The sequence below is a fragment of the Neopsephotus bourkii genome, unplaced genomic scaffold (assembly GCF_033783945.1).
Source record: "Neopsephotus bourkii isolate Nb327-2 ecotype Australia unplaced genomic scaffold, CSIRO-AGI_Nbou_v1 NB_936, whole genome shotgun sequence".
NCBI classification, from domain to species: Eukaryota; Metazoa; Chordata; class Aves; order Psittaciformes; family Psittacidae; genus Neopsephotus; species Neopsephotus bourkii.
In genome coordinates this window covers 1979480-2004755 of record NW_026901430.1, presented here as the reverse complement: position 1 = coordinate 2004755, position 25276 = coordinate 1979480, and the positions used below count along the sequence as shown (strand labels likewise).

The following is a 25276-nucleotide window of genomic DNA, read 5'->3' as shown; positions in this document are numbered from 1 at the left end:
TATTTCCTTTATCACTATTATTATTGGTGGTAGCAGTAGTGATCTGTGTTATATCTTAGTTACTAAACTGTTCTTATCTCAACCCATGGGAGTTGCATTCTTTTTGATTCTCCTCTCCATCCCTCCAGCAGTAGGGGGAGGGCAAGAAGGGGGGGAGTGGGTGAACAAGCTGTCTGGCTGGGGTTAAACCACAACAACGGTTTACCTTTATTTCTACCATTTAGTCTAGTTTTAAATGGCAATAAATTAATTTGACCTAAGTCAAGTTTGTTTTGCTCATGACAGGAATCAACAAGTGATCTCCCTGCCTTTATCTTAACCTATGAGCTTTTTAATCATATTCTGTCCTCCATCCTGTTGGGGACTGAGAGTAGAAAGCAGCTGGGTGGGCATCTGGCAGCCAGACAAGGTCACCTCAACACAACTATCTTGTAAAAATCCCCATACTTATTGCTTGAGGATGAAGGATCTGAAAGCAAGAGGGAACTAGGATGAAGGGAAGCAGGTGTTCTGATTATTCACCATCATCCAGCAAGGGACTTCTGAACCTGTTTTAGGAGACTTGCTAAAATGAAAATATAACTCCAGAAACAATGCAAAACCACTCTCTCCCCCACACACTCAGGCAACAAGGATCTTTGATCTTTTTGAAAAAGCAAACAAAAGAAAAAGAAAAAACCCAAAATCACACAACCACCCCCACAGCCCTCACTGTATACAGGCAGCAGTCCAAAATCCATATTGAAATCTTCAACCATTCCTACTGTGGAAAAAGAAGTTATGATGCCATGTATTTATCAAGCACTAAGATATCAGGAAGTGTCATCCCAGTTCACATAAACAATGCAAAGCAAACAGCAATCACAATCTAAAGCTCCATTTAAGTTTCACTTATGTTTGGAATCGGCTGAGTTATACCACTGCACAAATGATGATTGTCACACTGACTGTGAAAGTAACATTTCATCAGATAAGTCTACCATTTTCAAAAAGAAAAAGAGGAATTAGAAAAAGTAATTTTCCACTCATCACAGAAAGCATAAGGATCACTAAAGATCACTGTAACTGCCATAGTGCTTTTGGTAATTCATATGACCGTTTCTCAATTGTTTGTGGTGGACTGTCACGTATGACAGCGTGCAAATGAACAACATAAAAATAACTCAAGAAACACTTCTGAGAGCAAAACTGCTGCAAAGAGACAAAAAAATATTCCTTGAAAGAAACATGAAAATACAGACACAAAAAATAGGTGGTTGCTACAGAAACAGCTAGAGCATCACAGTAGCATCCACAGTTATTCATACGGATCACTTAACTGAGACAGCAAATTAAATAGAGTCCCTCTCCCTAACAGAACAGAAATGATACATCGCAGTAAGACAAAATCTTTGTATACTGCCAACAGTACATTAGTTCCTTTTAAGTGGGAAAACAATTATAGACTTGGCTGAGAAATAAACTTTTTTCTCCTCTGTGGCTACTCCTACTTCAAATCCTGGAAGCATTGACATGATTTTCATAATTTTTTGTCAGTAGACAGCTGAAATAACAGCAAAACTGATCTGGAAATACTTGAAATATAAAAGTGTAACTAAATCAACTGCTTTAAACTTTTGAAAATATTATCGTTGCAAGTGATAATTCCAACATTATCTTTCAGAGGCATTCCTCTAACTGCAAATAAACAGAAATTCAGTATGAATATTTGCTTGAAACTGCTCAGTTCCTATTCTTTATAGTGTAATGAACTGTGGTACAGATAACTCATTTGGAAGATGAGAAACATTGCAGTCACTTTTCCTCATCTATGAAAATAATTCCATAACTAGAGAGCATACTTTATTTTGTCAGTCTTGAATGCATAAGAAGTTGAATCATGTCCCCAAAAGAGGATTATTTCTTTATTCCACTTTTCTGTTATTTCTATATCCTACAGTAAAAACCAGTTTTCTGAGTGATAGGAATGATTTTTTTGAACAAACACTTTAAAGAAGGGCCTACAGACAGATATTTTTCTGTGATTGTTTATATAATAGTAATTACTTTTATTTTCCTTCATAATATCATTCAGTGACCTTCTAATGAAATAGGGAGTGTTGACTTTTCAGAAATTGTGAGCACTCCTGAGGAGCTGCAGCTTGCAGTAACTACAGAAGGATCATTTGCATGAGGATTATTTTGCAGAGCCATGAATGCACTCCTGAAGTCTTAGACTAGGAAATGCTGCCATGTTCTACCTTCAAATTCCAGTCCTCAATCATAAGACATACAGACTTTATTTTAGCCTACCCTAAGCACAGGAAGAAAAAAAAAAATTTCCTTTGTATGCAGACAGAGCAACCTTCTGTCATACTGATTCGTTAAGGAAGAGCTTTGGTCAAGTTCATTCCAGTTGTACCTACACAGAACTCTATGAATCGATTAAAAAGGCAAAGCCAAAGCCATATGAAAACAGATTGACTCTCTAAACAGCAAGTTTAGATTTACTGTGTTTGAATATAAAGGTACAGATGAGATAAAAGTATATGATTTTTTATGATACGGTTTTTACATGGTGACTATCAAATTTCCCTAAAATTCACTTCAAAATATGATACTGTTCGTTATTTTTCCCAACCCAAGAAAAAATATCAGTTACTTCATGGTAATACTAGCATTCTGTGGAAATAAGATTTAAGCTGAACACAAATAAAATATTGTTGGTCTTTGCAGCCTGCATTCATAATAATATTGTTAATAAACTCATAAAAGGCTTAAGGCTTTTCAATGTCACATCAGAGTCAAGTTACAATCTGACACAGGACATGAAAGAAACCCTAGTGACTGTCTTCACATATTTAAGCAGTACTAGACACTGGATGCCTATCCCCTCTCTTTTTTGTCTTCCTCCTCATTAAAAGATTACAGTACCCTGTAAGGCTCACACCTGAATAGAACAGAGGCAAAACCTCTTCCTTAGTGCTCATGTTCTAAAGTACAAATTTAAGTGGATAAATCCTCATGGTAGAAAGATTCAGCAAGTTCTTAGAGATACTTTAAACACGTAAGGTTAACTGTGCATCAGGGACTTCCTTTGGCACAAACCTTGCAAGAGCTCAAACTACATTAACAGCCTCTGGCTGGAGTGTCTTGCTGTCCCAGATTGGAGCAGCACTAAACCTCCTCAAGAGCTGAGCTGTCACCTGCCTTGCTCCACGCTTGGATGGATGATGCAGAGCAGATGAGAAGAGGTATAGTGGCATTCCATCTTTCTGCAGCAGCATATTTTCCTCAAGGACTCCCCTGCCGCTTTCCCCCTGCAATCAGTCTCTGTGTTCACTTTCTCAGTTTTCCAGACCAGCCCATGATCTTGTTTCACCAGGCTAGAAGTGTTTTACCAGGAACAGTGACCTCATAAAAACAGTATCTGTCCCTTGGTTCTCTGAGCAGGCTGATACTGAGAAGTGGCAGTGATAGAAGATGTTCAGAGCTTTATCGTAAAGAGATAACAGTATATGAAGAACAAAAAACAGCTCGCAAGGGAACTTTTACCAGACGCTAATCATCCCTCTGAGATTTAACAGAGCAGAAACTGCAGACAAGTTCCTTTAGTGTCTTCAAAGTGTGATTATCCTGGGGAAACACCATTACCTGAAATTGCTTAAAATATTTTTCCTTTCCCAAGTTTCCAGAGAAAGTAATAATGCATTTGTACTAGTAGGGGAAAAAAAAACCAACAAACCAAACACAGTTGGCAATGTGGCCTGGAGAGATATATGGCCAAACAACAGTCGGCAATGAACTGTGCAGTTCTGAGTGCAAATCCTATATTGAATACAGCTTATTTATTGGCCTCACTGTGTGTGAGCATTAATTATCTTCAGAGGTGAAGTGATGGCGCATTTATGCACAGCAAGACCTTTTTCCCCAGCAGTAGCTAGCAGATGATACCCAATGCAAGAATTTGAAAGATTTGCTCAGAATTATGATATTTGGCTCTAGGGATTAGCTCCTTTTATCCACCAGTGCAGATAGATAGATAATTCTACTGTTAGGACAGGGTATGATGCAGATTTGTGCTGAAGGTTTACATGTTCATCTGAATGGAGTTAGTGCCTGGCTTCTCTGTTCTGTTTACAATGTTCCTGTCAGATTTAACACCAATGTTCAATGAAAAAAAGAAAAATTATAATTACTAAATATCTCACTGAAAAAAAAACAGTGATGCACAGTAACTACCATGAGCAAAATGAAGTTATAACTGTGACAGAAAAGCAGAACACTGACTGACCTGGCATTACCCTTCCTTACAATTGCTAGGCAGTGACCCAGAATAAAAATCACAGAAAATGTGTTATTTGTTCAGCAAGGACCAGATTGCAAAAGAAATTCCTCCTTGAGATAACACACCCTTCAGTAAGGGAGAGACCAAGTGATGCTAACAACTTCTGAGCTTTACGATTCCCTCCCCTAGGAGAAGACACCTTTCAGGTGTCCACAGCAATGTGTAACTCAGGAGACCAAAAGTGGTTCTGGTCAGCCAAGGTCTGAAAGAACAACACATCTTGTCTAACCTCCATTTTAGGGCAAAAGCTAGACGTTCAGTTCCTCCACCAATCTGTAGGACTCCTGGTTTCCATGAAGAGGGAAACTGAAGTGCACAGCTTGAAAGGGAGCTCAGGTATGCTCCCTTCCAGGTCCCAGAATTTGATGCTACCGAAACCATGACCCCAACTCAGAAGTGACATACAGGGTTCACATGTCCACCTGGCAACCGTGCTCCTCCACCTATCACCAGAATAACACTCTGCCCACCACCCTCAATTTTGCTCTTTGAGGAAAAGCTTCCTTCTTTGAGTGAAGCTCTCAGATTTATCAGCTTCCTTCTACATCTTGTTCCTCCATTATGAAATTAGCAGATAAATAAAGTTTATCCCACATAAATAAAGTCAGATGCACTCTAGACCCAGAGACAGCTGTCCCAGACCAAGTGCCAGCCACCCAGTAGGCAAGATGCCAGAAGCTCATTTTCCTTCATCTTGTTGCCCAAGCATTCAGAGCAAAACATAGCAGCAACTTCTTTTACTAATCACCTATTAAGGGTTCTCAATTACATTACAAAGAAACAGAGTACTTTAAGATTGTTTAACCCATTACAATCCCAGCAGGAAAAACTCAAAAGCTAACAAAATAAGCCTTTAGAAGTAACTTATGAAAAGCTATCCCAGTATGGTTCCTACAGAAGTCTGTTCTTTTCATAAATATTAAAAACTCCAATAAAGATTTGACAGAAAACATCATCTTTGACAGAGACCATTTGGAGCCACCTTCTGAATAAAAAATAAGTTTATCTGTGAAGAAGGTTCTGGAACACCACACACATACACACTTAAAACACTTTGCACCCTTGTTTGCCTTTTCAAGGTGACTCTCACATGTTTTTACACTCTAAGGAACCTCAAATTAAAGGATATAAACAGAAGGGCTGAGGCTACAGTCAAAATTGAGCAGTTGCTGAGAAGGTTTTGAGGAGGCTGCTCAGTCCCACTACATCTCAGCTTTGTTCAAGTCCTGTCACCACCTCCCTAGCCACCTCCACTGCTAAAGAAGAGTGCAGAGAGGTCCTGCTGCAGAACCACGGGAGAAAGCCTTCTTCAGCAAGTATTTTTGTTACCTACTAAAAAGGTATTTCACTGCATTTAAAGAGACAAATTCCTACAGTACATTAGCCCTCTCTGCTGCTGCTACTAGGTGCAGTCATTAATTTTGCCGATGCTGCTGTTAGTCTCATTCAATTCAATGAAGCTTTTGATTCTACTGTTCATGGATCAGGCAGAGATGTTTTAAGAGGAAGAGTTTTGCTCTACTATTTCCTTTCTGGCTGCCAAACTCTGAAGACTGCTTTATGAAAGAAGGCTCTTCCTTACTAATTTCCTGACTACCAGCACTAACCAAAACTAAGCTGGGTACAAGCAGTACTACAAATAGTAGTGGCTAGATGAGAATCTCTTAGAGAGGAGTGTTAAAGAAAAGAACAGCAAAGCAATACCAAAATTCCTCCACCCCAGGGAGGAAAAGAATAGCCCTTACGCTACAGAAGGACTTCAATCGCAGACAAAGGACAGTTGGGCATTTTTCCTTCCTGACGGAAAAATGTAAGTTAGGTAAGCTGGAAAATGCTTCACTGTGAGAATTATGGGACAGGCCTGGGAAGAGTATGACTGGGCGAAAAGGGCCTCCCCTTTAAGTCTCTGGATAGATAGCATGACAAATGTCCCATATCTAAGATATTAGGCACTTAGGATTGACCATCCTGCTGCCAGATGCTACCAACAGAAAGATTGGCTGTGCCAGGGAACTGGCCATTGGAAAGAGCATCTTCTAGTTTTTCCACTGCACAAGCAATACAGCAAGTGAATTGCCCCGCTTCTGAATGTGCAGATAGACTGGGAGGAGACAGCCCAAAGCCCTGCTCCAAACATCAGAATGAGTTGCTACTCCTTCCTTTTCCCATTCTCCAAATGGGTACTCAGTAAATGCAAAAGCTCTTGGCAAAGTAGCTAGAGTAAACATCACACAGCACACAAACTACTTTCTAAAAGATGAGATTTCTTGATAGTAATTTACATTACTACAGAAAACGTCACTGTCCTTTCCTGCCAGCAGGACACACAAGGCTTCTAACAGGCTTCCAATATCATACACTGAACCCTGTAATTCTTGGCAGGATGCAGCAGCTTTGCCTGTGCAAAGCATGACAGGCAGCTCACCATGCCACAGCCCATTAGGATGTGTGATCAGGATGCAGGATGGAACGGCACACTGCAACTGGCAGATTATAATGGCTTTTCACTGTCTGCTATAAGAGGTGCTTCTGCAATGTGCAAGTTAAACTGTGCGCAATACATCAGCAGATGGAGAAGGAGAGTTTAAGGAAACACCTGTCCAAGCTGTTTGGCTACTACTGGCCTTGAAGAGAGGATTTCTTGCTGGGTTTTTCAAAGCACATAGCTAGAGAGGAACAGGAGGCCCAGCAGGTGCACCCAAAATACAAACATACAAACCTGTGGGCCAAAGTCAGGTAAACCCCTGGCTATGAGTTTATGCTGCATTAGTTAACAAGTGGATTTAATGAAGCAAGCATAAGAAAGCTGCAAGGCTTACATCAGTCTGATTTTTTTAACAAGCACATCACCATTAGGGCTTTGGGAGCACTTTGACCTAAGCAGTGTAACTATGACATTAGCAGGTATATCAGCCTTTTTCTTTAAAAAAATCTATCTTGGCTAGTATCAATGCAATTAAATCACCGCTATTTGATGGGGTGGTTGCTACCACTAGAAAATCTTGATTCAGCTGGATAGAAAACAAGTTAAAAAATAAATACATAGTGTCCAGCCAATGAAGAACCTGGCTGTCCTTGCTCCAGTTCAACTCCCTCTCTCACCCACTGGGCTTCACTGGTAACCACTGCAACAGAAGAATTTGACAAGAAACACTGGATGATCCATAAACACATCTCAACAGTAGTTTCAGCTTCCTGTATGACAGGGAGAATAGCTGACATTTGACAGCCTGTCTGCTCATGTAGTCAAGGAATCAGACTGTTTTCCAGAGAGGGTAAATCTGAATGCTGCAGCTATGATAATTCATCATAGTCAGTATTTCAGATAGGCTAGAAGGAGATGGGCAAGGCAGGAGTCCCTGCTTTTAAGGATGCGACATTATGAATTCCACTATGCCTTCAGACACCAAAGGTTTTGTAGATAACCTATTCCTACACCTTCAGAATCCATTAATTCATCTACAAACCAAACTCTCAATAGAAGTCCTCCTGCTTCTGCCTCTCTTGCCTCTCTCTCCCTCCTCCAAATTGCCATCAATACAGCCCTACACCAAAAGTAACTGCTAAGTTTACAAACACAGAGCTGAAGAACCTTTTATTTTTCACCAAAACATGAATTATGAAGCCTTCTTATCCAGGTTTACACTTGATTCCAGACAGTGCGAACTGCTGCGAACAAGGCTTTCGCATAAATGCAGAATGAGATGGTATATTACAATAGCACAACCTGAAGAGCTATCTTATCACCAACTTCACTCAATACTAAAAAAGAAATTCACCAACCTCTCCCCACAAATAACTCACAAAAAAGTAAAAGAGCAACTTGGGAGAGCCAAACTAAGCATTTACACTGATAAGAAAGAATGTGCATAAATACCCAACTTTTGTTAGCAACTGTGACAGAACATCGCATATATTTTCATATCCTTGACACATGTGAGAGAATCCTGTCAAACTGCTGTATTTCTTCATTAGTGTCCAGGATGGGACCTTACAGATGGCACTGAAACTATTTTTTATTTTTCTCTCTGTTAGATGTTTAACAAATATTATTTGGAAATATGTTAGCAAGACTGTCAGCTGCTCTATCAACATGCCATCTCTGAAGTCCACACAGGCATTGCTATTTATGCTAGCTGAAACCTGGCATTTGGATTGCTAAGAGTTGGCAGTTCTATGCATTACTAAGATTCCTTGTCTTTCCATTATTAGAGTCTGTCTTCTTCTTTCTCCTAAGGTTAGCCCATGTACAGACTACAGAATATTTTCATAACAGATCTTGTCCTCAAGCTGATTTGAATGACATACAAACTTTAGCCAAAATAATTCAGCTGTTCTTAACAGCATAGTAAGGAAAGAATGTGTGGATTTTCCTCTGTGACCCTCAGTCAGAGCTTTGAGATCTATCTAGATAGTTTTCTCTATCATAAGTTTCCCCAAAATGGTCAGAAGTCAGATTAGAATAAAAGTGGGAATACTTCGATTAGATAGAGGAAAAACTCAAAAAGACTACAGAAAACAGAATGGAAATGAGATGTATACTCCACTCTCCCACCCACCACATCAGCACAGTAAAGAACTGTATCAGCCTGATGTTCAATGACAGAATGGAAGCAAACTCTGCCCAGTCCCACCTGGTCCCTGGGAAGGTTTTCCTTTATCCCAACAGCTCAGCTGGCAGATCTTAGAATTATCAGTCACTCTTCAAGAGATGCTGGGATTCTCCAATCCCTTTCTTATGCCCTTCAGTCTCCTTAACATTCTTTTGATGAGCAGACTCGCTGCTCATCAGCTCCCTAGGAAATAAGACATTTCTCCATCAGGTGTACCACCTAACCCAATAATTCTAAAGGAAAACATTACAATATAACCAAAAAGGCCAAACACTGTATACCACACCATCAACTTCTCAACAGCTAAAATCTCTTACCAAAGCTCTAGAGATGCTAAACACTTGGAATTCAAGAGGTATGCCACAGGGAGAGAGATTCCCTATATCGTCTTCAGGAAAGTTTATGCAAGCTGGCCAGACTATGAGTCCTGAAGAACTATAAATGAAACGCATTTAACAAAAGCACTCTGTTTTAGTCATGAAAATGCCACATAATCTCATTCTCACCAAATATACTTCATCTTTTCCTACACATAACTGTGACATACATGGCTGTACAGAACTACGACTCGTGCTAGCATTGAAGCTCACCTGAGAGAGTAGTGGAGATGTCAATGCTAAATTAGACCCAAGAGAACAGGAAGAGAAAGGATAGTCTCATAATGAAGGCAACTGAAAGATACTATCAGAGAACGGAAGAGGTAGAGACATAAGCAGTTTACAGAAACTGTTCTTAAACAGTTAGAGTGCAATATTAGCACCAAAGAATCAGATGCTAAAGGTCTTAAATCAAGCACCCCATGCTGGTGGAAGACTTCTGACCTTTATCTCTTTTGTTTCGGTTCTCCTGAGCTGCTGCCACTGCTTCATCTCACAGGTTTGTTGTGAAGATAAAGTCATCATTAGCGCTTGTGAAGCTCTTGGACACTGCAGTGGTGACTGCTGTTAAAAAACCCATGCAGAGATTCAGAACTCCTTTTCAGAGCAGTGTTTGAATAGTGTGCCATAAATAAAGCATGGGACCACACACTGGACAATGGGGAAAACATACTGAATAGATGCTCATTAAGTGTGTGCTATTCATTCTGCTCACTGAATGAGGATCAAGGAAAAAAAGAAAAAGCAGTACATGATCATGTAATTAACAACTGTATCATAATGAAAACACAAGGGGCCTGAATTAGGGTTGCATTGATAGCCTTGTGTTCAATTGCTTAATTTTGGAAACTTAATGATGTTTCTTTAAAGTAGTTTAACATTAAATTTGAATTCTTTCTAGAAAAACTGTATTAGGCAGCATTTGTTAGTAAATGCAAGTAGCCTGATGCATTATGTATATTTGGTTCTCTCCAGGTCTTTCAGTATTCTAAGAATGGTTGCCAAATAACATATCTAACAAGATTTGCCACGATTTCTTTCAATGTATTTTCCTGTTTAAAAACTTTCCATGGATTGAGATATCTCCAATACAAAGCTATTAAATGAAACAGCACTGCTATCATAATTATGCAATGCACTTTTAGTCAAATTTTAACTCGGAAGCTTTTGCTTTGCCTCTCTACAAAACCAAGAAAATTTCTTTTCTATCCTAGAAGGACTAATGTGACAAAATGGGAGTAAGAATTACTGACAGTCCTTTAACAGGACAGTGAAGCCACAACTGTCTGAGGAAATGAAAAGCTGGTGCAAAGCTGTGTCTCAAACATGAATATGTGAAAATACATTCACTGGTAATGTGACCTACTGAGGTATTTCCTATACCAGCATTCCTGTACTTTCCTGTGAGCTAAAACTCGGCCAGCAGTGGTACCCACTATGGCAGAGCTCTTTCAACTCTGTGTTACATTTCCACCATTTCAAACGGGCTTGAATATTACTGTCATGCACATGCAGGCATGGGAACCCAAACTCCTACAAAATTATATTGAGGCTTCAGTTTTGTTTTTTAAGTCCCATTTGGAAAAGACATTGAATTAACTTAATTTGATGTGGGAAGCTAAATCTTTTCATTTTGTTCTAGAAATGCCATGAATTACTACATTCAGTCAACCCTTTTAGCTTGTGATTTCACTAAAGAAATGACCGAGAGTCCAACACGAGAAAGATGGCAAGCCTCAAATACAGGTAAAGACAACAAAAGCGATTATTTACCCTACCATGGACTACACAGGAGTCCAAGGATTTCAATTTGCCTTTTTTGTTTGTTTACTTTTGCTTTTGCCTGGACCACACTTATAAGGCACCTTCCCTTAGTCAGGAGACAGCATCTTTTCCTATAGGTAGAATACATACAGAACACCCCAAGGGGAAGTGTATGCTATGCTCTCCCATGCAGAACATGCTTTTTCATCTTTCTTGCCCCTCACCTTGTCCCCTCAGAATGCAAGATTCCGGTATTCACAGCAAACGTACATCCTCCCAAAGGATGCTCACATAAGGCAATTGAATGAACAAAGTACACGACCTCTTTTGCACACACTAATGCCTCAAGTCAGCTGCAATCTGCCACCAAGTCATTTCATATCCAAAATGTCTTCGCAAAGCAAACAGTAACAAGAAGCAGATGAGAGCTACAATTCTCAGTCAGAACTGATCACCACATTAAAATATATCAGAGCATCTCTGTACTACAATGATGGGTGCCTGGGTACACAGCCTGTTTGTAGCCATAAAAACACCACCACGACTCAGGGACTTGTCTTTTGATGGCCAGGCACAAGCTGTTGGCATCCTGCCCCTTCACAGAAAGCCCGTCTTACTTTTCAGCTGTCCAAGCACATCTCTTAATTGATCTTTTCTCTTGTTCAAGTTGCAGCTTTTATCACAGAATTCACAGATCATTAATCCTTAAAAGAGAGAGGCACCTGAGAAATACACAAGATAGTGAGGAAGAACCTTGCTTTAGGAGTCTAGGTCCAAGTGAAGTCACCAGGGCAGCCATCCAAATTATTTTGTATGGCTGGGGAAATGCTTTGTTTTACATCTTTTGACAAAAGAAAAACCACTCCAAACAAACAAAAAGATGAACTTAAGTCGGTAAATATTTTATCAGAGACCACTCAATAAGTGACATAAATAAAACAGTTACCGACAGCAGAAACAGATGCACATATGTACAGTTCAACCCCTTTAAAAATCCATCTGCCCTGCCTTGTGGATTCTATTGAATATCAGTAACTTTTTAGTTTGTCTATTATGTAGCACCTTGTCCAAACAAGATGCAGTCACTACCTGATAGCACCCAAAGACTGGGTGATGTTTAGGTGTCAAGTATATTTGGAGCAAGTTTTCCACCAGAGCTGGAAAATACAAACAAATTCCTGTAACATGGATTTGTAGGTACATTGTGTAGGTAGTAATCGGCAGAAGCCATTTTTGCTCCAGACACAGACTGGGTCCTTCCTGTCCTGGATACTGCATAGTCTGAGCACATGGTTTCTAGCCAAGACAGATTTACAGCCCTTGGGAAGCATCTTTGCTCAGTGTTGCCCCGGTGAGAAATATGGTATATTAGCTTCATGCAGTGTCACATTACAAGGACAAACAGCTTCCAAGGCCCCCCAAACTGCTCACTTGGGAGATTTTACAGTACCAGGCAAATGCATTGTAAGCCTAAGTAAAGCACATCAACTAAAGAGAAGACATCAGAGAAGGGCATGACCTGCTTATTGCCATGGATCTCTACAGTGTCCCAGGAATCATGCATTGCATGTGACACAGGGCTTCTCACCAGCTTTGGTCTCCCTCTGCAGCCACTCCCGCAGACTTTCCCACACCAAGCAGCAGTGTGGGTCTCAGTACAACTCCTCCAAGCCAGCAGCCTCCACACAGGGGGCTAAGGGAGGAGAGAAGAAGCTCCAAAGCAGACTAAATATTACACGCGCAAGGGACAATTCAAAAGCAGCAAGGGAAAGCCAGTGTCTGCAGAACATGAGTGCTCTGATAAATGAGATGGGATTAAAACTAAAAAAATCACATCTTGTCAGGCTTTAGGTAGCTAAGCAGCTTACAGCTGTTTATATGAGTAAGGAGAGGGCTGAAGAAAGTGAAGTGCAGGATAGTTTGTTACTTATGACCAGGGTGGATGCAGACTTTCATCCAAAGTGTGAAGATCTCACCATTGCACTGGTGTAGGAGCATCACAACAGGCAGGAGCATTGGCCAATGCTAGAGCTATGAAAAGTTAATCAAACGTATATAATTTGATGTTGCACAGTGAAGGATGTCAAAACATCTGGGTATCTCCTTTTAAGTATTTGTACCTTTTAGGACAGGCTCCAGATCAGGGGAGAAACGAGATCACCAGTATCTCAATAATGAGTTAACACGGGCAAAAAGCACCCTTCTCACTCCAGCACATGATCTGCGTTCTCTGTGCTGACTGGCTTTGAGACAGTGCTGTAAAACAGCAGTGGAGCTGGAGAAGTGCTTTCCAACGTATGGCTCCAAGGTTGCTGCTGCTACAGGAAAGCTGGTGTTTTGAAGGAACCTTAGCATGCCATTGCAGAAAAGGCACTTCAATTCCTGCTTTTCTTTCTTTGTGGCTTGCATTTTCTGTTGTCATTCAAACCTGAATGATCTTCAAATGAACTGCTGCTTACAATTACTGCTTCCAGAATGACTACGTTTAATGCTTTCCTGACACACTGTTAGAGATATATTTTATTATTATTATTTTCAAATAGATGCTTAAATGAATAATTTGTATGCACCAGTGAGCTCTACTTGAAATCTAGCAACATGTCTAAAAATAACTGTTGTGCCAATGGGTAAATTTTGGCAAGTCACTGAATCAAAAGGAGTGTGACAGAGGCGATTGGAAGATGAAAATAATGAAGCTGGTTTTTTGCCCTTTTGTTTTCAGCATGAAAAATAACATTTTCCCCTAACAGATGAACATTTGAAGTGCTCTATAGCAGACACCTTTTGTTTTTATTCAATAAGGAGCTGATTCCAACACCCAAACCAACACAAGAATAAACACATTATTTGTATGCATTTTTGGTTCACTTCTAACATCTTTTTTCTTCTTTTTTAATTCAGCTTTCAGAGCGCCTGAAATGCAAAACAGAGTGTCTTGAAGTTCCCCAAGGAAAGCTGCACAACAGATGGTAAGATACTGTAAGGTTTGATTAGAAGAGTCAGTAATATCTACTGGGTTGAGCACAGGCTCGAGAGCCAGGAGCTTTCAAATTTTAATCCCTACTTTACCACTTGCTCGCTGCCTAGCCTATGGTGAGTCACATTGTACCCACATTCTGCACTACTGCAAAATGCAAATATGGGTGATCCTCACAGGATTGTTTAGAAGGATTAGTTCAAGGTTTTACTTTGTTCAGAAGATCTTAAATGCTGACCAAGTGGTAAGAATTGCTTTACCATACTCCATAAGTGAGACGCTATTGTTACACCAAATCAAAATCTGCATTGTTATACAACCCAGAACAGCGCTTCTGGAAAGGTGTGGTTCTAACGCCTTCATTCTAAGCAGATCATCCAGAAAATAACTGGTAATCATCTTGAACAAAACATACTGAGACAAATTTAGTGTGAAATTTTTCATGTGGTCCTTCTACAGAAGTGCTCGTTTAAGGATTTAGTTTATAAACAGAATTCTGGACAACAAAGAAAATAGCAAAAAAGAAAAAAAACACCCAAAACCACTGTAAAACCTACAGCACAGACATCACTGGAAAGAAGTATATCTTCCCAGGAAGGACTTTGCTCTATTAAGAGCTCATAAAATGGCTTAAAAACATGTCTCCTGTCCCAGTGGGGACCTGAAATACTTAACGCTAACAGTGAGAGTTTGTTTCCGCAATATCTGCTTTCATACTTTTCCCCCTTCTACATTTAGAAGCATAATCCAAATTTAAATATTTTAATCCAAAAGCTAAATAGCTTAATGAAAACCAGAAAAAGTGAAAATTTATTATAACATTAATGAAGGCTATACCTAAAAAGCTTTTATAATTGATCCAGCGCCTGTTCCACCACCAGTTGTGACATCTTAAGTGCAACTGATGATTCCTTCAACACCATGCCAAAAGGTAAATCACTTCCACCAAGTGGCATAGTTTCCAGAAATGACCACAGTTAATAATCCTTTGCACAGGCCTGATTCTGCCTACTATGAGAAATTCCTAAGCTTTCTCCTGAGCTTAGAACCTGAGCTGAGAACCTATAGATCAATTATCAGTTAAAGATAAATCATCCCAACATTGTAATTTCTCTTTGCATTTGATCTCCAGAACCCGTTCTATATATTTGAGCTAGGAAATATTTCCTACAGCCCAGTGCCAGCAGCACAGCAGAGGGAAGCACAAGCATCACCAAAGGCTTGGATCTTCACCTACCAGTCTCCTTACCTTGTCCTAACCAGTTTTATGCTAACCCAAAGCACTTGATGCACATCCTCCACATTCAGTTTGCAAAGTTAGTGTGAATGACCCCCATGAAAAGCATGTAGTGGAGAACACTGCTGAACCACAGCTCTCTTGCTGGGCTGATCAATATGTCAACTCTGTAATAAGCATTAAGCACTGAGGAAAATGGCATCAAATAAGTCACACAGAGTCCAGCAGTCAAATCCTACAGCTTGAAGTCACTAAATACATCTAGTCAAACCACAGAAATTGTGTTTACCAGAAAAACCTCCCTGAAAAGTCGTACAAACACAACATTTTTACATTTATGACTGGAATTAAGGGAGATGGTGATGACAGAAAAAAAATCACCCCACAAAGTAAGAAAGTTCAGATGCCTTTCACAGAATGAAAGGTTCCTCCCACATCCATTCAGTAGTGGTTTGTTGCAGGTCTGTGATATTCCTTGGCTCACTACCTGCTGTGTCATCGCTGTCACAAGCCTACGCATTCCTCCAACGCACCATGGCAGCAAAGCCAGAGAGAAATAATTATGGCCATCCCCAATGCTCATCTGTCCACACTACCTAGTCCCAGTGGTAGAAAGGATGTAAGGCACATGAAGTTTAACTTTTGTAAGGCGATGCAGAAACCCAAGAATCAGACTTATGTTAGCAAAGAGTATTTATTCACTCCTGCTTTAATAACAATGAAACCAAAGTGTTTGATGCAGAAAATATTCAAGGCTTTCTTACAGGAAAAAGAAAACAGATGGGAAGGCACTAATCAGCTCAGGGGCAGCAATCTTTTCATTTATACATCCAGAGATGCATGGAATTCAAAGTTCCAGGTTTAGAGTGGAAAACAGTACTTCACATTTCAAGACTGCATAAACATTAAATCAGCCAAGCCCCTAAAGCTGAGTGACTATGGTTGTGGTCCTTAATCAACAACAGCGGTCATTCAGTGCTGTGCCTGAACCAGCAAACGAGGTTATGGAAGAGGTATAAGCAATTGTCAGAGTTGTCAAAAGCATGAATAAGAGCCACTAAAACCCTCTCATACCCCCACAGGCTTGAAAACATTTTTGTATCTGTTTAGCCTTGACATCAGTGTGAGTCACTACTTGGAATCAAAAGAGATTAGGGAGGCTAGATATACTCTAGACACCTACTGAAAGAGCTTCCTGCAGCACTTTGTGAACATGGTTTCTTGTTGTCTGCCCTTAGAAACCCAGACATAACATGTTCCACTTAAAACTTGCTTGCTGTCTCTTTAGTTATTTATATTGTTTCAAAATCTGTTTACTTTGAGGAATGAAAAAAAAACCAAACAACCAAAACAAACAAAACACCAAACCAGAAGCAACCTGAAATATCAACTCCCAGTGCTGTATTTGTCAGATGTATGAAGAAGTGAAGCCTTTCCTCAAACCAAGAACTGCATTTAGATCCTGCTTTGACCTTATATCTCTTATGTACAACTACATGTAAACTACGCTATTATTTCCAAGTACCTTATCGTTTGTTCTGGGCTGTATCTCTGTCCACAGAGATGAGCTGCATTTTGATTTTAAATTTAGGAGCAAAAGGTCAACCTGCATCAGCAACAGAGAATTACAACTGAGACTGAATGGGACCCAGTTTGTTTAGAAAGCAAATATGTACCTGTAAAAGAGATGCCTTTTCATTTCTGTAAAGCAATACCATGAAATGCAAATCTGTTTTCCCATAATGAAATCATTCCACTGATGCTTTTTTCCTCATGCTTAGAATAATTCTTCATACTTTTTTATTCCATTTTTCAGATTAATTCAGGGAAAATCAAGGGCGCCTCTCTCATCAGTTGTGTGCAGTCATGTGGTTATGGTTTGCTTCATATGAGCCTGCTCTTTAGTTAGGATCTACATCACCTTCACTACATTCACAGTTTTGGTCATGCAGGACAGCTAATCTATAGCAATAGCTTCCAATTCCCCCTCCTCTTCTAACAGCCTACCTTATTCATGTTTTCTTCAATTATCTGAGTGCAGAAATGAATGAGGATATGAATTAATTCTATTCCCACACCTGCTGAATACCAAATGATTAATTTTTTTGATGGTAGAAGAGCATTTTGTCTTTCCTACTGACAACAATAAAAGCCTTACAACCAGATATCCTCAGGTATGTGATTACCTTTAAGAAGGCCATTCATTTTTTTATAGACAGCCATTCAATATATGTTTAAAATCACTTCAGTGATAAAAATGTTTCTGCCAAGAAGTTTCCTGTTAGAAAGTCAATAAAAAACAGAAACCATATATACAGTCACAAGTGCAAGGATTTACACCAGCCAATACTCAGGAAAGATAGCTCAGTGCTCTTCCTTCTCAGAGCTGCTCAAGAAAATCTTTGGGCATAAGTTCAGTATGTCTAGTTTAAGTAAGACTCCTGTGCTATTGAACAGCCCCTCAAAAAGATGAAGTTTACCAAACTCCATGATTACTCACTGGACTAAGTTTTTCCCAGAATTCAGGAATTACGGAAAATCATTAAAATCTCTTTTAAGGAAGGGCTCTGTTAAAGAGAGACCTTGAGGATAAATTATTATGGGCTTACCATTTTCCACACATATTACCTTAACTAACAAAGTGGTAAAATTGTTCTCTCCTGTTTACCCAGCTCTCATTCTTGTCTGGCTCAGTGCCCTTACTGCAAGGCTTGGAGAAGTGTACTACAATTACTGAGAAGTGGATTATTTTTAACAGTTCCGTCCCTTTCATTTCCAACGAAACATTGCTTCCTATTATTTGACAGTCATTTCCTAGTATAATTTATAAGGGCAATTGGAAGTAAAAAGGAGTGTTGCTTTTCTAACCAAAATAATAACAGTAATCTAGGACACTTCCAGGCAGTCTGATGTAACGGGAGGTTGGAGCATGAAATTCTGTGGCACTGGAAATGGAGAAATCAGCTCTTCTCCAATATAAATTCTTCAGCTGCATCTTAGCCAAGCTTGAAAATGTCATATAAAAACTAATGCAGACGATCTCAAAGCCAGGAAGATCCATGAGTCCTATAAATTTATGAGGAATTGATGAGTCAGATCTGCAGCCTTTTCTATCATTCAGCTTAAAAAATTGGTGCAACATTAGGCTCAAAGCATTGTGCTTTAGTAACTTACAGGGCAGTCAGAAATACTTTACTTAGGTTTTAATTACTAAGAATTAGTTCTGGGGCAATTGACTGCATTTCCTTATGCTGAAAAAAGCAACAGATATTTGCAAAGTGTAGGCGTTAATTTGGTCTTGTGCTCTCCCTCTGCCTCATCTTGATGTCTCCTTGCTTCTTGGATCATTTTCCTAGCTCCAACCTCCATTACTACTGCAAGGAACATACTTAAAGTAACTCAGTCTGACCAAAACATCTTTATCCCATAGCTCTTGCTCTACTGGTTTTGAGCTTGTTTTCTGCCCATCTCCACGAGTATCTTTTTGTACCCTTTGAAGACTCCTTTTTTATAAAACAGAACTCTAAAACATCAAAATTTGGTATAATAACCTCTACTATGAGAGCACGACATTACACCTAGCTTTTGAACCCAGTGTGTGCAGCCTTGATACCAGCAGAATTTATCAGCCTCACTGCCAAGCACCAGTTTCAGAAATCAAACTGATTTAGCCTCTAAGGGATCAACTTAAAAGCAAAGTATGCAGGCCTTTTAATTTTAGCATGGCCGCAGGACCATGGGCAGTAACTGCAGCAACACAATATCAGTATCAAAGGTTTCCGGACCCTTTAACAAACTGATTTAATGGTCACTGAGAGAGGTGCCAAGTTAAACTTAACTTTGAAAGGTACATTGCAGAGAAGCTCATAAAGGTAGCTGGATATGCTGCACAAAGAGACATTTCTAATTATTCTACACATAGGCAGGAAAAATATGGTACAGAATTTTCTGTTTTTTCTCTGGATGCTCTGCATTATTATTCAAAAACAGAGAGAAAGAAAGACATAAAGCCACTTGAGTATTTTCTGCCCCTCAGTTTACCCTTTCTTTTAATGAGTAAAGCTTACACAGGTATTACATGAATACCTCCAAGCTAGCTTGTCCTTTCCTGTGCCTTGAAAATCCTACTTGGAACCTACATGCCCAGCCTCTGCACATTTTTAAAATTTGAGGTAGTAAGGCTAAGTCAGAAGATAAAAACCAGCGTGGAAGTAGCTGTAGAATTAGATGTTAACATTCCTGTGGGGACAAAGTTACATTTCCTCTATTTCTTAAATCATCTGCTCGAGCTTCTACGCTCTTGTTGAGCATTTTCAAGTTGAGATCAGCTCTTACAGGCTCTTCTCCGATTTCCTTGTCATTGAGCTGAACCTTTCATTGAGGATGACAATTCTTCCAAGGACAATTTAAATCTGACACTTCCGGCCAGCAATTGCCAATCACCCCTTCATATGCGCTAGTCATGTATTCTGCAGAGCCGTGGGGTTTTGACTTAACCTCATTTCACTTCTGACAATCTTTACAAAGGAATTATTTGCAGTTGCTACAATATGTGATGGGTTTGAACTTAGGTCAGGGAGATTGAATTAAAGCAGAGGGCATCCTTGTGATGAAATCATACCAACTTTTCCAAATAAAAAGACTTATCCGCATCAAAGGATTGAATAGTGTAAGTAGTGTCCTTTTGTGATGTGAATTTTCTTCTCATGAGAACAGGTTATGCTTTACTGTCAAAAATATCTAAAGGTCATGGGCATCACTACCTATAGCAATTCATTTCAGTCTATGAAAAATGCTTCACAGTCTCCCCCCACTAAACTGATTTGGCAGCTTAAATTCAGCTGCTGTTTCTCCAGCTCATCTACTCACTTCAAAGACTATATATGTGGTGTGGTGCATCTCATGACATTGCATCACACAACCTCAGGTTCATTTGTATACTGTTAGGTGGTGAATACAAAGTTTAGAAGGCTATAAAAATGTGTTTTCTAAAGGCTTCCATTTAACATGCTGCTCCACTAGAACCATGCAGACACAGGGATGCATCATTAGCAGTACAGTAGTGCTGTTTCTTTGGAAAGGGAAGTAACTGTCATAAAAAAAAAAACATAAACTGCATACAATCAGATAAACTAAGCACAATAAGGTCAGATCAATTCAATCGCAGTACGAATGGAGGGTGTCATTGTCCATATTGGTGAAAGCAATAGCGACTGAACCCACAACCAGATACTTTCATTAGCACACCGCTGACTCCAAAAGTAACCCACATTGGAAACCTCATTTAAGAAGGAGCAAGGCAGCACCACTGAACTCCAAACCTGTGCACTGCTTTGTGCCAATGATCATATTTGAAAGAGCACATCTGAACAGTCAAACTCCTGGTAAGCACTGCTGCATCTGAGATTGCTTCTCCTGCCTCTCTGACCTGTAGAGTTACATACCTGGCACACCACATTAACAGAGCCACAGGGCTTCCCTCAAGGAGAGGCTGGGTATGCCTGCTTTACTACCTGAGCACAGCCTGTGCTGGCTTTCTCTGCTACCTGTCCTTCACAAGACAAGTACAAGACACAGAAGTCCTGTGCAGAGCCCAGGGAACCAGTGTCACCCACTGCCTCTGTGAGGGCACCTGGCTCTGCTTTCCCTTGCTACCAACACAGAGGCCACAGAAACACTTGATCCTACAGTACTTAAAACATGCCAATTTTTATCTCCATTACATCCTTTTATCTTGTAAGGGTAAGCCACAGGTGTTTAACACAGAGATGTGACCCTAATGTGAAGCCAAAGTGACAGAAATAATCCAAGCCTTTTATTAAAAACACCACCCCCTCACTCACCCACAAGTAGCACACTTCTACATGAGGCTATAAAGAAAACAAGATACTGGCTTCAATAACTTCACTCTGTTAACAGCTACTGCAAGGCGCAGTGCAGGGTCTAAACAAACAAAACAACCATTATTGGATTTCTTCTTTAAAGTCACTGTGTGAATTGTTTCCTTAAAACTCTAACACAAATCCCTAGAGCAGCGGAAAAAAACAATGCTGAGATCTCAAGTGGAGCAGAGGGAGTAACTTTAAAATGTAATAATGTGCCTTATTGGAATAAGCTGTTCAGTGTTACACCAAAATGACTCAGGCCTTTGGGCTGCCACACACAAAGTGGTGCAGATTTCAGCTTCCTACCCATACAAAACAGACCTCCGAGTATGTATACTTTGCCTTCAATTGCCGATCTGCAGGAAGAACGTCACTGTCAATGTGACTATGGAAAACAACACAAAACCAAACCAACCAAAAAAAAAAAAACTCCATGTGCTGCATTACTCAAATTTCTTCTCTTTCATGCATTCAAAGTTAAACAAACATTTCTGTGTCACTCCTGTTATCTCAAAGTCACAGGAGCAAAATCTGGATTCTTCTCTGGCTCCTCCATCAGCATAGCTTTTCATTGCACTCCCCTAACAATGAGAACCTTTACTCTTCCCTATAACATGCAAACAAGGGAGGCCCCAGTTTACCTGCCTGATAGTCTTTTTATTTTCCAAAATTAATATATCTGTACTTATACCCAAGTTTTCTGATAAAACAACTACACAATGCAAAACTAGAAATATGATACTTGCCACCCCATGCATATTGCAAATAAGCATTTCATATTGTAAAGATTCCATTTAATCTAATTAAGCATTAAAAAGGATTGTTCCACTTTAACTTGCAGAAACTACTAACTCACATTTTCTGTTTAGTCTACTTTCTTGTGAATACCAGAAATACTGCCTTACAAAGAACAGTACAAGCTCATCATCTGTAAAAGGCACAGTTTCTTCCTGGTGTAAAAATAAACCTGACAAAAGAATCCATTTTTTAAGAAACATGTCACTGAAGGATTTATTGCTTTGCCTCATTTTTCCCCCACAAGTAGCACAGATTTCTTGTTCTCAAGGTCCATTTCTAGCATCCCATGTAATTAAAAATCTGGGGATTGGGTTGTGTCATGGGGATTTTTAAAATGCTAAAGCAGATTTCCTGTAAGTAATGTCAACCTTGGATGCAGACAAGAATCAGTAAGATCTCAGATACTACATTTTAATGGAAATCAGATTTGTCTCATCTTAGGTGGGACTTGTCAACACGACAACACAGCCAGTGGGAATTCTTAGGTAAATGTACCTAGGTAATTTTCCTTCCTTTGTCCAAATGGAGGGGTCTCTCTCAATCACCTGGCAAAGAAAGAGAGCTCTGCCTGCCCAAGAAAGAATTTGCAGACAAATTTTGAGACTCCTCTCATCAACAGCTGGCAGTGACGAGTGTTTTACCTGCCATTATGTAAAACTGTTAACACATGATTCCATCCTACTTATAAATGCAGATCTACGTATACAGACTAAGTTAACGTAGCCTGTAATAAGCCTCACTAATCCGCTAGCTAAGAACAGATTGACATTTAAAACTGTCAAGAAAAAGTCAATGCCTGAAAAGGATTTATCTGCAGAAGCCCAAACCTTCTCAGCTACTCAGTATCATAATAAAAGGCTATAAAAAGGAAACAAAGACTTGGGAAACCTTGACTCAACTGAAGTCAGTAACAGAACTACAAAACCCTCAGAGGAGCCAGGATTTCATTCCTGGCACTTAGGGCTGTGCCTTGAGCTAGTGTACACAAGAAATTCAGAATCCTCTGCTCTCTCGCTTCTCATTGCTTATTTTCCCATCTTGTAGTATCATAAGCCACATGCCTACACTTAGACATACAGTCTTATTGACTTCCAGGGGCTGTTCATCTGTTAACTACAGCAAGTACATATGTATCTTGCTTGCTTGAGGACTGCTGCCCCTTCAAGGCACACATCCTACCATACCTTGTCCCACCAATACTGTAAGAAGTCCCTCAGGGCCAATAACAAATCAGATGAGAAATACCAATGTAGTTTCCCTTCCCTGTGAAGATCTTCAGTGCAAGAACTGCCTTTGAATCTCGTGTGCATAATACCCTGACCCAGACCTCTAAATAATGCTACAATAGAAGTCATTTAAAAATCAGGGCTGAGCTAATTAGACTGCATCCTGGGGACAGTGCTTACAGTGCTGCTACTGCCAGCAGTTAGAGCTAACCTTGTGTGATTCAAGAACAGCACTAACTTCTCACACTTATTTCACCTCCAGAGTTCCTCCATCCTCCTTCTACCCACCCCTTGATCTCCTACCACTTACATGACATTTATTCCTGAAAAGCAGTTCTCTCCATACACAGATCATACATTAGAACTAACTTACAGAAGTTTGACTTCCTAGTACCCCACAGCACTGAAAGAAGCTTTTGCTACTATTTCCTCAAGTACTCAGTTTTGCTCCTTGGTACTACTGTGCTGCATATAGCCTTAGATTAATGTCTTTTCTACTTTTTCACTGATGAAGGAGTTGTCAAATAAACGTGCCCTTTAGCTAGCTGTCAGGGAAAAATAAAGCCTCCTGTGGCATTGAGGAAAAATAGCACAGAGCAGAAAGCAGGATTTTGTATCACAAAGTGCATAAATCTATATTAGCTGAAAGCTGACTTCCATTTGAAACAAAAAAGCAGCTCCCCACTGAAAACCTCACATCTTTTGCAAACATTGTTATTCATTGAAAGCCCCACATCCAGCAGCACAAACCTTAACTTTCCTGCTCCTTCCAGATGCTTTACCACGCTTCTGCCCTCTGGAAAACACAACACAGCCTCCAAGACAGAGCAGGAAACACTTTCATGTGAAGTCAGCCCACAAAGCTACCACATGAAACAATGAGTTCTGCACTCCTTCAGCATTGAGAACAAAGCAGAAATGGCAGAGCCAGCTCCTCAGCAGCTGAACCAACTCAGTTCCTCATCAGGTACAATGAGCCCCAGGTGAACATCAACCCCAGGTTCAGATGATGAGCCCCACGGTGCAAATAAGCACCTGGGGTACACACAGGCCCTAGGAGCCCAAGGTGCATAAACCCCCCAGTGAAGACACGCTCAGGACTGAGTTGTTCTACATTTATATTTCATACCAAAGAGAAGCAGCGTAATTTGGCTTTTGCTTCTTAGTGAAGGAGGAACCTACAATGCAGAGTTTACAGAGGAGCTGCCCAAGGAAGAATGATGAATTTTGGGAAAGGGAGCTAAGAGCATAGAGGAGCACTCCTCAAGGGCACCCTGTTTCTTGAGGCCAAGGCTCCAACCAATGCAGAGCCGTTTCTCTGGAAAATTTCTGTATCCTGTATCATTCATGTATTGCCAAATCCCCCTCATCTTCCAAAGATGAGAACAACGGGAGAGCTGGGGACTTTGCTCCTACCAATACAATCTCACCCTGTCACACTAGAGATCTCTGTTCACCAGGCAAAGCAGAGCTGCATGGGGAAGGGGAGATACAGACCCTCTGTGGGCTGCCATCAGGAAAATATTCCACATTGCTTCTCAAAATAGATAAAATTACCTGAACAGTTTTTACAGCTGTGTCAACTTGAAACAATTTTGCTATTATCCAACTTGCACCATCCAGCCCTAATTAAAAAGCAATCCAGGTAACTGCAAATGAGGGAGTAACTTTATTTTTGCAGTGTAAATTCCCCAGTGAACATAAAAATTAGCAGATGTTTTCACAATAGTGGTTATTTCTTTATCTACAGCACTACTTCATTGCTGGGGGACATTGAGAATCAATCTGTGCTTTTACCAGATGTCTGCATAGTAGCTACTCCTTGATGCACTTGACTTCTTTAATGCCTCAGGATACATACAGCATACATTTGGTAAGAGGCATTTGCATTGGTTCTACGGTTTTATGCTGATCATCATCATGCTTGTTGTCATAAATAATAGGGTACTCCATAAGAGATGTGATTCCGGGTAACAGGACCAAGCAACTGGAAAAAATTCTCCCTCAAATAGGTTTTCAGATTTAAACAGAGATATTGGTTAGCGTGTATGTATTTGCAAACCTATTTCTTT

General features: G+C 40.0%; 1 long non-coding RNA gene across 2 annotated transcripts in view; it reads right to left on the bottom strand.

Moving 5' to 3' along the window:
• Nucleotides 1-24130, bottom strand: part of LOC133214804 (uncharacterized) — a 79218-nt gene extending 55088 nt beyond the window's left edge. For both annotated transcript variants that reach the window (XR_009726231.1, XR_009726232.1), the window contains exon 1: nt 23955-24130. This is a non-coding gene — a long non-coding RNA (uncharacterized LOC133214804). The remainder of the gene's footprint in view (nt 1-23954) is intronic.
• Nucleotides 24131-25276: the final 1146 nt, after the last annotated feature.